At 42.6% G+C, this 10,322-nt stretch overlaps 1 non-coding gene across 1 annotated transcript; it reads right to left on the bottom strand.

The window, feature by feature from the left end:
- Nucleotides 1-956: 956 nt before the first annotated feature.
- Nucleotides 957-1,029, bottom strand: TRNAV-AAC. The gene has a single exon. It is a non-coding gene; the product is annotated as a tRNA-Val (tRNA).
- Nucleotides 1,030-10,322: the final 9,293 nt, after the last annotated feature.

The raw sequence follows: 10,322 nt of genomic DNA on the forward strand, positions 1-10,322 counted from the left end.
TTCCATTGTTACCGCGCAAGGAAAAGTGATTTTGCAGCTAAGAGGTAATAAATAGATAACTGGACAGAAGAGAAAATGCTGAACTTATTTTGATTGGTTCGAATTCAAACACACTCTTATATCCTTGTTCAAGTGCACAATCCATGGTGAAAGTTTAAGAGACGTCAAAAATTTTGTTTCGGCCAGGCGAGGTGGCTCACGCCTGTAATCCCAGCACTTTGGGAGGCCGAGGCGGGTAGATCACCTGAGGTCAGGAATTCAAGACAAGCCTTGCCAGCATGGCGAAACCCCATCTCTACTAAAAATACAAAAATTAGCCGAGCGTGGTGGTGGGCGCTTGTAATTCCAGCTACTTGGGAGGCTGAGGCAGGAGAATCGCTTGAACCCGGGAGGCGGGGGTTGCAGTGAGCCGAGATGGCACCACTGCACTCCAGCCTGGGCAACAAGAGGGAAACTCCGTCTCAAAACAAACAAACAAACAAACAAACAAACAAACAAACAAAAAAACACACACACACACAAAAACAGTGTTTCCTCTCTGTGCTTCAGCAAAAAAAGAGCAAGTCCAATAATTCCCCGACTGGCTCAAAGCGAAACCCTGTTCCTTAGAAATCCCCGAGGAAACTTCCTCCGCGAAAAACCCGCAAGTGCTGCTCTCTGGATTCCAAGAAAGCCAGTCTCACCTGCGAGGTGCAGGCAAGTGGGGTTCTGGGGCTCCGGTGCCTATTGGGGTTGCCACCACCGGGGCACTCAGATGGAGATCAGAAAAGGAGGATGAGAGTGAGGGTTCGGCTTAGGGTAGGGAATGGTGTGACGCGGGATTCAGCGCCACGTTGCTGGGTGACAGAAGGAGCACAGAAGTTGAGGGTTCACGTGCTCCGCAAAAGCAAAGATTCTATTGGTTTAAATGAAAATACTCAAAAGTAGAATTAGCGGTGAAAGAAAATACTAATTCTTGTTTCCGCCCGGTTTCGAACCGGGGACCTTTCGCGTGTTAGGCGAACGTGATAACCACTACACTACGGAAACTCGCTGTGAACAGCGCTCTTCTTTCTCACTTAAAAGACTAGTCCTGAATTCTCCCTCTTTCCCTCCACACGCTCAGATAATTTTTTTTTTTTTTGATTATGGTGAATTGCACACTTTCACAGTTGCTATTTATAATACAAAAACTCGATGACCTAATTTAAGTTGGGGAACACTTGATAAATAATTGGTCTGTACTTCTTTGTATAACAAAATATATTTCCTAGTAGTTACTTATATAAAGAAGAGGCATAGAATTAATTTTGGAAAGGTAATTTGTTAAGATTTATGCATCTATGAATCTATGAACTAATTTTTAAACCTATTTTTAGTATTTAGATGTTCTTCCCATTGTTTTATACTTTAAAAAATACTGATTAGTTTTCAAATTTGTCCCTGTTTTAATGTTTAGTTGTAACCAACTAGTAGCTTCAATGATAACTCAATTGGAAGGAATTCTATAAAAATAGAGCATTATGCTTCCCATAACAAAAATAATAAATGACTGGCTAATGGCTTAACCTAGTATAGTGTAGTATTTGGTGATCTAATTAGAAAAGAAGCTCTTTTCCTTCTAGAAATACTTGCCGACCTCCTTGCGGAAAACCCTCCCTTTCCGCTGTCTGCATTGGGATGAGAACCAGCTCCATCAGGGAGATGCAGACCAGGGAGACCCTTCCTCCTGTTAACACTAGCGGGCTGGTGGAACCCAGCCGACCATGCAGGAGGGAGGAGCTGGCAACGCCCTGAACAGTGGCAGGGGAAAGCATGCGGGTGTCAGCCTCTCTAGGGTTTGGATAAGCCGATTTCAAGTCCAGGACAGTAGAGAAAACAAAAGAGCTCTGTTCAAATTTAAAAAAAAAAAAAAAAAATCTTACTGTGTTTCAAACCAAGGGTCTTTACTGTATTGGGCAAATGTGATAACCACAATACCAGTAAAACTTGCCTTTGGTCCAATGTCTCTTCCACAGGAAAAAAATAGAGGTTTTCCAGATGCCCCAGGTTCTGTAATTTCAAAGCTGCCCCTTTCTTTCCAGAAACTGTGACAGTGGTGGTATATTTCTTGCCCTTGTACTTTTAGTGAACTGAAATCAACAGCCAAACTTTATCATTTTAGCAATCAAAGTATTCACCCATGAGCTCAATTTCTTTGCAAACGCCAGGCAAGAAAACCTCAATTAGATAGAGGAGTAGGGAGCAGATGATTTGGCTTTTTAAAAAAATTCTACCATAGTGTCCTAATCTTATCTATGCAACTTGTTCTGATCTTCACCTTTCTAGTGCCAGAAAATGAGCCTTTTAGGAACCAGGACCTGTAAGACTGAGCTCTTGGGACTATTAGCATTTGCTGCAGAGCAGGGAAGCTTCAGGATGAGATATATTGGGGAACAGGCACAAGGTTACAAGCTTGTACCCTATGTCACAAATAATTATTTCTCTGGAATGTGACAGTTCAATGTTATTTGATTTAGAAAAGGAGGATAAAATGCTAGTGTATTTTTTTCTTTTCTTTGTTCTTCTCTCCCTTTTCACTGTCTTCCTCAATCTACTTTCACTGCACACTTAGAAGCAAGCTGCCTTCCCCCAGATTGCATATAAACACCACAAACTCTCTGTGCTTACAGATGGTGGTTGGGCTGCCAGACCAGTCTGGAGAAAGTCTGTGCTTACGTTTTCCTCTACTTAGTATTCTTTCTTCCATGGGTGCCAGGAACAGAAAGCTCCTTCTCACCTTGAGATCATGTGAGCTGGTAGCAGCTGGATCATGAATAATTGGAATGCTGTGGGTAACAAATGAAAGAAAGACTATAATTCCCAATTAACAAATTAGACTGTATTTCCCAATTAACAAATCAAGACCAGATTAGCAGCAACAATGATCTTTAAAAATATTGTTAAAGGAAAAAAGAAAGAAAAAGATAAAAAATATTGTTAAACTGGACATAGTGGTGTACCTGTAGTTCTAGCTACTCTGAAGACTAAGTAAATCAGGAAGATCCTTGAGCCCAGGAGTTTGAGGCTGCATTGCAATGATTGTGTCTGTGAAAAGCCACTGCTCTCCAGCCTGGGCAATATAGGGAAACTCCATCTCTAATTAAAAAAAAAATTGTTGTAAACACATTTATTTCTTATTAATTAAAATAAATTATTGGCTGGGCGCAGTGGTTCACGCCTGTAATCCCAGCACTTTGGGAGGCTTAGGCGGGATGATCACTTAAGCCATAAGTCTGAGACAGCCTGGGCAACATCGCCAGACCCCCATTTCAATTTCTTTTTAAAAAAAGAAAAATAAATTATTGAGCTACAAACAATGTGCCAGACAATTGTGACCCTATGTTGTCACTAGGAGTGCCAGAGACATGCAGGACAAGATTACACAATCCTAACTCTCAAGGAGAAGAAAGAGGCACACAAGCAGTCAATACGCCATAAGCAAAAACTGGGGCAACAGACGTACAGATTGTGGAGAATTTGAATGGGAGTATAGAGAGGAGGCATCTCCCCAGTCCTTATGAACTGGCAGGGCAGATCTGGCAGGGATCTTTGGAGCCAAAATATCGGGGTACAATTCCTTCCTCTGCCACTTTCTCATCATATGTAGGATTTTAGGCAAGCTCTTTGGCTTCTTCATGACTCTATCCGAGTTGGTAAAATGGATACGGAAACAGTGTCTACCTCATAGAATTATAAACTCAATTAAGAAAAACTCCCTGAAATGTTTCAGACAGTGCTTAACTTACAAAAGTAGTTACTGCTTTTATTTTTAGAATTACTTTTAGCCTTATCAAGCCTCTTTAGTCAAGATCTATCCTTGTCATTTCCGGTTTACATTTGAGCAAGTTAAGGCTTAGAACAATGTATTGAGGTTATGCTAGCTAGGAAGGGACACTGCCAGGTGTGTTTGTCTCCAGAACTGGTGTTTTTGACCACCATGCTATACTAGGTAGTTTTATAAACCTCTGTTTATGGCACACACACAAAAAAATGATTATAGAGAATATTATGGACCTCCTTATTTCCATGATCCTACTTCAACAGTTAGACTCTCCTCCCTCTGCCAACCCCCATGATAATTTAAAGCAAATTTAGACATTTTCATCTAGCAACAGCTTTTTTGTGGCATTTTCGTAGCATATGCTTCCATTTAACTTTGTAGTTAATGAGGAAATTTGTTGAGCTCTTCTCCACTGGGCGGGAGAGATGCCATGCAGGGAGTCCTAAGCTTCCTATTGTCCCTCAGATCAGTAAAGAAGACCAGCCCTAAGCTGCTGACCACAGGTTCATGGGACTCTTCTGAGGGAATGTGAAGCCCAGAACTTATGCTAGTGATTCTCCAGGTGGACTATCCCTAAGATTCCCTGCCATACCCTCTTCTAGTGCAGAGGGTCTCTGGTACGGTTAAGGCTTGTGGAAGTCTTAATTTTTAGAAGCTTCCAGGTGATTCTGAAGCTCAGGATCTTTGAGAAGTAAGATTTTGACAATGCTTTCATTAATGACAAATTTGTTTCATCTTAAAAAAGAAAACTTCACCCTTATATGTGTGGAGGAGGACACTATAGTGAAATTAAGGAAAACAAAAATCAAATTATCTGCTCCCTCCATCTACCTGAGGTTTTCCTGCTTGGTATTTGCAAAGAAATTGGGCGCATGGGTGAATACTTCGATTGCTATAAATAGTAGAGTTTGGCCGTTGATTTTAGTACACTAAAAGTGCAAGGGCAAGAAACATACCACCACCTTGACAGTTTCTGGGAAGAAACTTAACTGCATCTTCTGGACCCAATTCGCGTGGCGCAGTGGCGGAAAGAGGCGGACAAATCTGCATCCCTAGCTCCGCCTTCCCGGTCCCTGCACACCCCGGCAGCCTCTGCGCGGTTCTTCCCGCCCCCACCACCCGCCGCCACACAAAGGCGCTGCGTCCTGGCGGTTAGCCGGGGCTTAGTCTAGGCGGGGCAGGGTTGTCTGGGAGACCAGACGGCCACCAGGTCACCCAGGTGGGAAGGGAAGAGAGGTTCGCCGCTGCCTCGGGCCTGGGCCTGGCCGGTGGGAGACACAGCAAGGACTCTGGGAGCCTGCAGAGCAGAAGCCGCCGCGGGACCGGGCCTCCGCCTCTTCCTTAGGTCCAAGACCAGAGGGTCTGCAGGGCCCCAGAGCAGCTGGCCGCGCTCCGCTTCCCACCGCGCTCTCTGCTGAAACTCATGTGGATTGTTTATCCTTGTTTTGCTAAATTTCTTTATTTGCTGTAACAGTTTGGGGGTGTGTGTGTGTGTGTGTGTGTGTGTGTAATTTTCAGGGTTTTCTATATATAAAAATCATGTCACGGCCGGGCTTAGTGGCTCACACCTGTAATCCCAGCACTTTGGGAGGCCGAGGCAGGAAGATCGCTTGAGCCCAGGAGTTCGAGACCAGCCTGGGCAACATAGCGAGACCCCAGTCTCTAAAATTTTTTTTAATTTTATTTTTTATTAGCCGAGCGTGGTGGCACGCGCCTGTGGTCCCAGCTACTCCGGATGATGAGGCAGGGTAATCGCTTGAGCCAGGGAAGTCGAGGCTGCAGTGAGGCATAATTGCTCCACTGCACTCCAGCCTGGGTGACAAAGAGAGATCCCATCTCTCAAAAAAAAGTCATGTTATCTGTGAACATAGATAATTTTACTTTTTCCTGGCCAATGCTGTGCTGAATGACATGGTGAAAGTGGGCATCCATTATTCCTGATTGTAGGAGAAAAATTTTCAGTCTTTCACTGTTGAGAATGATATTAGTTGTATGTTTTTCATAATTGGGCATTATCATGTTGAGGAAGTTTCCTTCTGTTCCTGGTTTAAATTGTGTGTGTGTGTGTGTGTGTGTGTGTTTTGACAGGGTCTTGCTCTGCCACCCAAGCTGGAGTGTGTGTGTGTGTGTGTGTGTGTGTGTGTGTGTTTTGACAGGGTCTTGCTCTGCCACCCAAACTGGAGTGCAGTGGCCGTGATCTTGGCTCACTACAGCTTGGACCTCCAGGGCTCAAGCAATCCTTCGACTTCATCCTGCCAAGTAGCGAGGACCACAGGTGTACACCACCACATTTAGAAGTCCCTGAGAAAATTATCTTGGAGGAAAACTCCTTTTCCAAGGAAGCCAGTCTCACCTGTGAGGAGGGATCCTGCTCGCCCCAGGCGACTACTCAGACACCATGGGAAATGGGGAGTGGGGCTCAGAGCCGGCAGGCTTTTTTTTTCCCCCTCCGAACTCCTGAGTTCCAGTTATTTGCCTGACTCAGCCTCCCACAGTGCTGGGATTACAGGTGTGAGCCACCGCACCTGGCAAAAAGGTGCTGAATTTTGTCAAATACTTTTTCTGTATCAGTTAAGATGATTATAGTTTTTTTCCCTTCATTCAGTTAATGTGGTATATATTGCATTCACTTTTGTATGCTGAATCATCCTCACATTCCAGGAACAAATCCTACTTGGTTATGGTATATAAACCTTTCAATACTTCGCTAAATTCAGTTTGCCAGTATTTTTTTGAGGAATTTTGCGTGAATATTCATAAGGGATATTGCTTAGTAATTTTCATTTTCTGTAATGTCTCTGCCTAGCTTTGGTATCAGGATAATGCTAGCCTCATAAAATGAGTCGTAAATATTCCCTCCTCTTTGATTTTGTGGAAGAATGTAAGAAAGATTGGTGTTAATTCTTTAAATTTGGTAGAATTCGATAGTGAAGCCATCTGGTTCTGGACTTTTCTTTGTTGGGATATTACTGATTACTTCTTGAATATTTTTACTAGTTATAGATCTATTCAGATTTCTGTTTATGATTAAATTTTGGTAGATTGTGTGCTTTTAGGAGGTTGTCCACTTCATCTAGGTTATCCGATTTGCTGGCATGTAATTGTCCATAGTGTTCTTTAATAATCCTTTCTTCTGCAAAATTGGTAGTAATGCCTCCACTTAAATTGCTGAGTTTAGTAATCTGAATCTTCTTTTTCCCTTGGTCAATCTTGCTAAATGTTTGTCAATTTCAGTGAACTTTTCAAACAGCCAACTTTTGGTTTCATTAGTTTCCTTCATTGTTTCTGGTCTGCCCTTCCTGATGGCTTGCCTTTTCTAACAGCCTGTCCTATGGATTTAGCACTTACTAGACAGCCCACAGTTGCATCAGCCAATTCCTTGTTCAAAAAATCAATCTCTCCCTCATGTAAATGTCTATGTTGATGATTCTACTTAAACTGAACATACCCACCTAACCAGCACATGGCTCAACAGCATCTCTGGTCCTTTTCTAGTCACTATCCACTCTTCCCAGAGGGAATCACTATTCTGACTTCTAACAGCTGAAGGGAGTCTTGCTAGCTTTGTAATTTAAATCAGTGGAACCACAGAATGCATCCTGTTTTGTGTCTGGTTTATTTTGGTCAAGTTTGTGAGGTTCATACATACAGTTGTAGATTGTTCTTTCTTACTGGAACTGATTATTCTATGCAAACTTATTCATGTGATGGCTGGCACTTGGGATGTCTCTAGTTCTTTTGGGTATTATGAATAGGTTGCTGGGCAATCTAGCAAATATATTTAGTGAACACAGCTACTCATTTGTGGTAGGCAAATATCAATCAGGATGTGATATTGTTGATTTTATAAGTGAAAAGTCTGAGAGATATGAAAGGATTACAGACAAAAAAACAAACAAAAAAAACCATCATGTGAACAGGAAATGTTTCCAAACCTGAATTGTCCAGACATACACATACCATCCTCCACTTGGAGGGAATTCTACCCACATGTTTCATGTTTCATGGTATAACACTTGCCTAACACACAAAAGACGGCTAGTTCAGAACTGGGTGGAAACATTGTACCTTTTCCTCACTCCTAGATTATCAAACGCATAAAACAACTTATATTCTCCCTCCTTCATCCAGAGCCATCTCAAGAACCTCTGTTCTCCTTCCTTTATCCTGAGCAAGCTGAAGCTCACATCACCAGTGCCCTCCTCTCTCGCCATGCTCTGCAATTGCCTGCCTGCTCTGAGCCCCACCCCACTTTCCCATGGTGTCTATCTGAGTGGGCACCTGGGGTGTGCTCACCAATGAAACTGGCTTCCTTAAAACAGCAAGAGTTGGACTTGTGAGTTTCCATCCAAGATAATTTTCTCAGGGATTTCTAAGAAGGAAGAGGGTTCTGCTTTCAGCAAAGCAGAGAATTGGACAATCTGCTCTTTACCCCTAAGCACAGAGAGGATTTTTCATAAAATAGGTGAGTGGACACTTAGAAACAAATCAATTTCTCTTCTCTTTTATAATTTAAGATTGTGTCACTTAAAGTTTGCCATTTAAAGTTTCATTGTAGTAAAGAAGACAATTCCATAACTTTCTTTTTCCTCTATAATCAACGTGTAACTCCTTACCCAATTGTTTCAATAAACTCTCCATCCAAATTATTGTAGTTTCTGTATATACTTATGAATGAATGAATGAGAAAGAACCTTGCTTTGTCACCCAGGTTGGAGTGCAGTAGCCCGATCTTAGCTCACCGCAGCCTCGAACTCCTGGACTCAAACAATCTTCTTGCCTCAGCTTCCCAAGTAGCTGGGGCTTCAGGCATGCACAACCATGAGTACCACCACGCTGGTCTCTACTTTTTTTGTAGTAGAGATGAGGTCTCACTATGTTGTCCAGGCTCTGATTACCTTTTTTTTTTTTTTTGAGATGATGTCTTGCTCTGTTGCCCAGGCTGGAGTGCAGTGGCATGATCTTGGCTCACTGCAATCTCCGCCTCCTGGGTTCAAGCAGTTCTTCTGCCTCAGCCTCCCAAGTAGCTGGGATTACAGGTGCCCACTACCATGCCTGGCTACTTTTTTTGTGTTTTTAGTGGTGACGGGGTTTCACCGTCAAACTCCTGACCTCAGGCGATCCGCCCGCCTTAGCCTCCCAAAGTGCTAGGATTACAGGTGTGAGCCACTGCACCTGGCCTATTACTTGTTTTGGTAACAACCAAGAACAGCAAAATCTTGTGGGAGGTTGGAATGTAACCAAACAGCTTAGCTTCAAACCATGTTTTAAAAACTTTGTTTCTTTCCTTCTTTCTCCCCAGTTTCTAGACATAGCTTTGAGACAAACTGCAGATGTGTTTTCTTTTGTCTTGAATTACTGCCTTGGAATGGGCATTAAAACTGCCTTCCCTTTCCCATATTATGCTCCCATGCCTTATGCTCATTTATTTACCTGGATGCTTGTTAAGCTCATACCATGCCCTCTTATCTGGTCATATATTTCCTTAGAAGCTTCAGGGACTGAATCCTGATGCAGACCAGGCATCTCCAGAATTATCTCTCCAGTAGGAGATTAATTCAAGGACAATATTCACTGTTGGCTAGAGATTATCTGCTAGATTGACCATCATTAATTTGTAACTTGATTGGGCCTACGTGTCACTGGCCCCTTCACCAGTTGAAACAATAATTCAAGATAAGCCATCAGAATGAGACACCCACTGGGCACCTCCTGCCTCTTGCCCCTCTGCATTACAAGCTCCTCTTCTTAAAATGTTTGGCCTCTCTCTAGAAATTGAAGAGTGGCAACTTCTGGCCGGCCACACTCCCTGTTGCTAGCATGGATAATAAAACTCACTCTGTTTTTAATTATACCTCATTCCTGTTCTTTTGGCTTTTTTCTACAAGTGACAATCAGCCAGACCCTCTTTTGGCTACAGGAAGACTTTGATAAAGAGAACGCCTGAGCTCAATCTTGTGTGTTTTAAGGAAACAGAAAAAAAAGGAAAAGAAAAAGTCTTTTCCTGCCTTGTACCTCTGTCTAAATAAAAAGAGAGGCAGCTTCCTCACAGAAAAATATCGCTGATCTTAAAACCAAATTCAAAGAACTGAAAAAGGAAGTTTCTAGTGTTCCACTTCTGTGAATTTGGCCCAGAAAAATCCACAGAGAAGGTGTTAAAGTCAGAGAATTTATCCTGCATCCCTTAGGAAGCCCTAGAACCAAACAAAGCTCTCCCTAAAGGGCTGAAATTAGGCCATGAGGGTTGTGGGGGTGACGGAGCCGTGTAAGCTCTCTGGTTTCACAGGTTTAGGTCGCTGCTGACAGATTCAATTACTATGGGAGGACATTTCATTCATGTCTAATTTTCATTCAGTTGGATGATTCTCCCAAATCCTTCATTCTTTACCATAAGTTTACTCATTATTTTAGATTTACTGCAAGGCACTTTCCCCTGGGAATTTTTCTGAGACCACTGTGAGTTAGGTATACTTCCTGTGTTTTGATTTGTCATACTAAAAATCTTAAAAGTATGAATTTC

The sequence above is a fragment of the Mandrillus leucophaeus genome, unplaced genomic scaffold (assembly GCF_000951045.1).
Source record: "Mandrillus leucophaeus isolate KB7577 unplaced genomic scaffold, Mleu.le_1.0 Scaffold392, whole genome shotgun sequence".
Lineage (NCBI taxonomy): Eukaryota > Metazoa > Chordata > Mammalia > Primates > Cercopithecidae > Mandrillus > Mandrillus leucophaeus.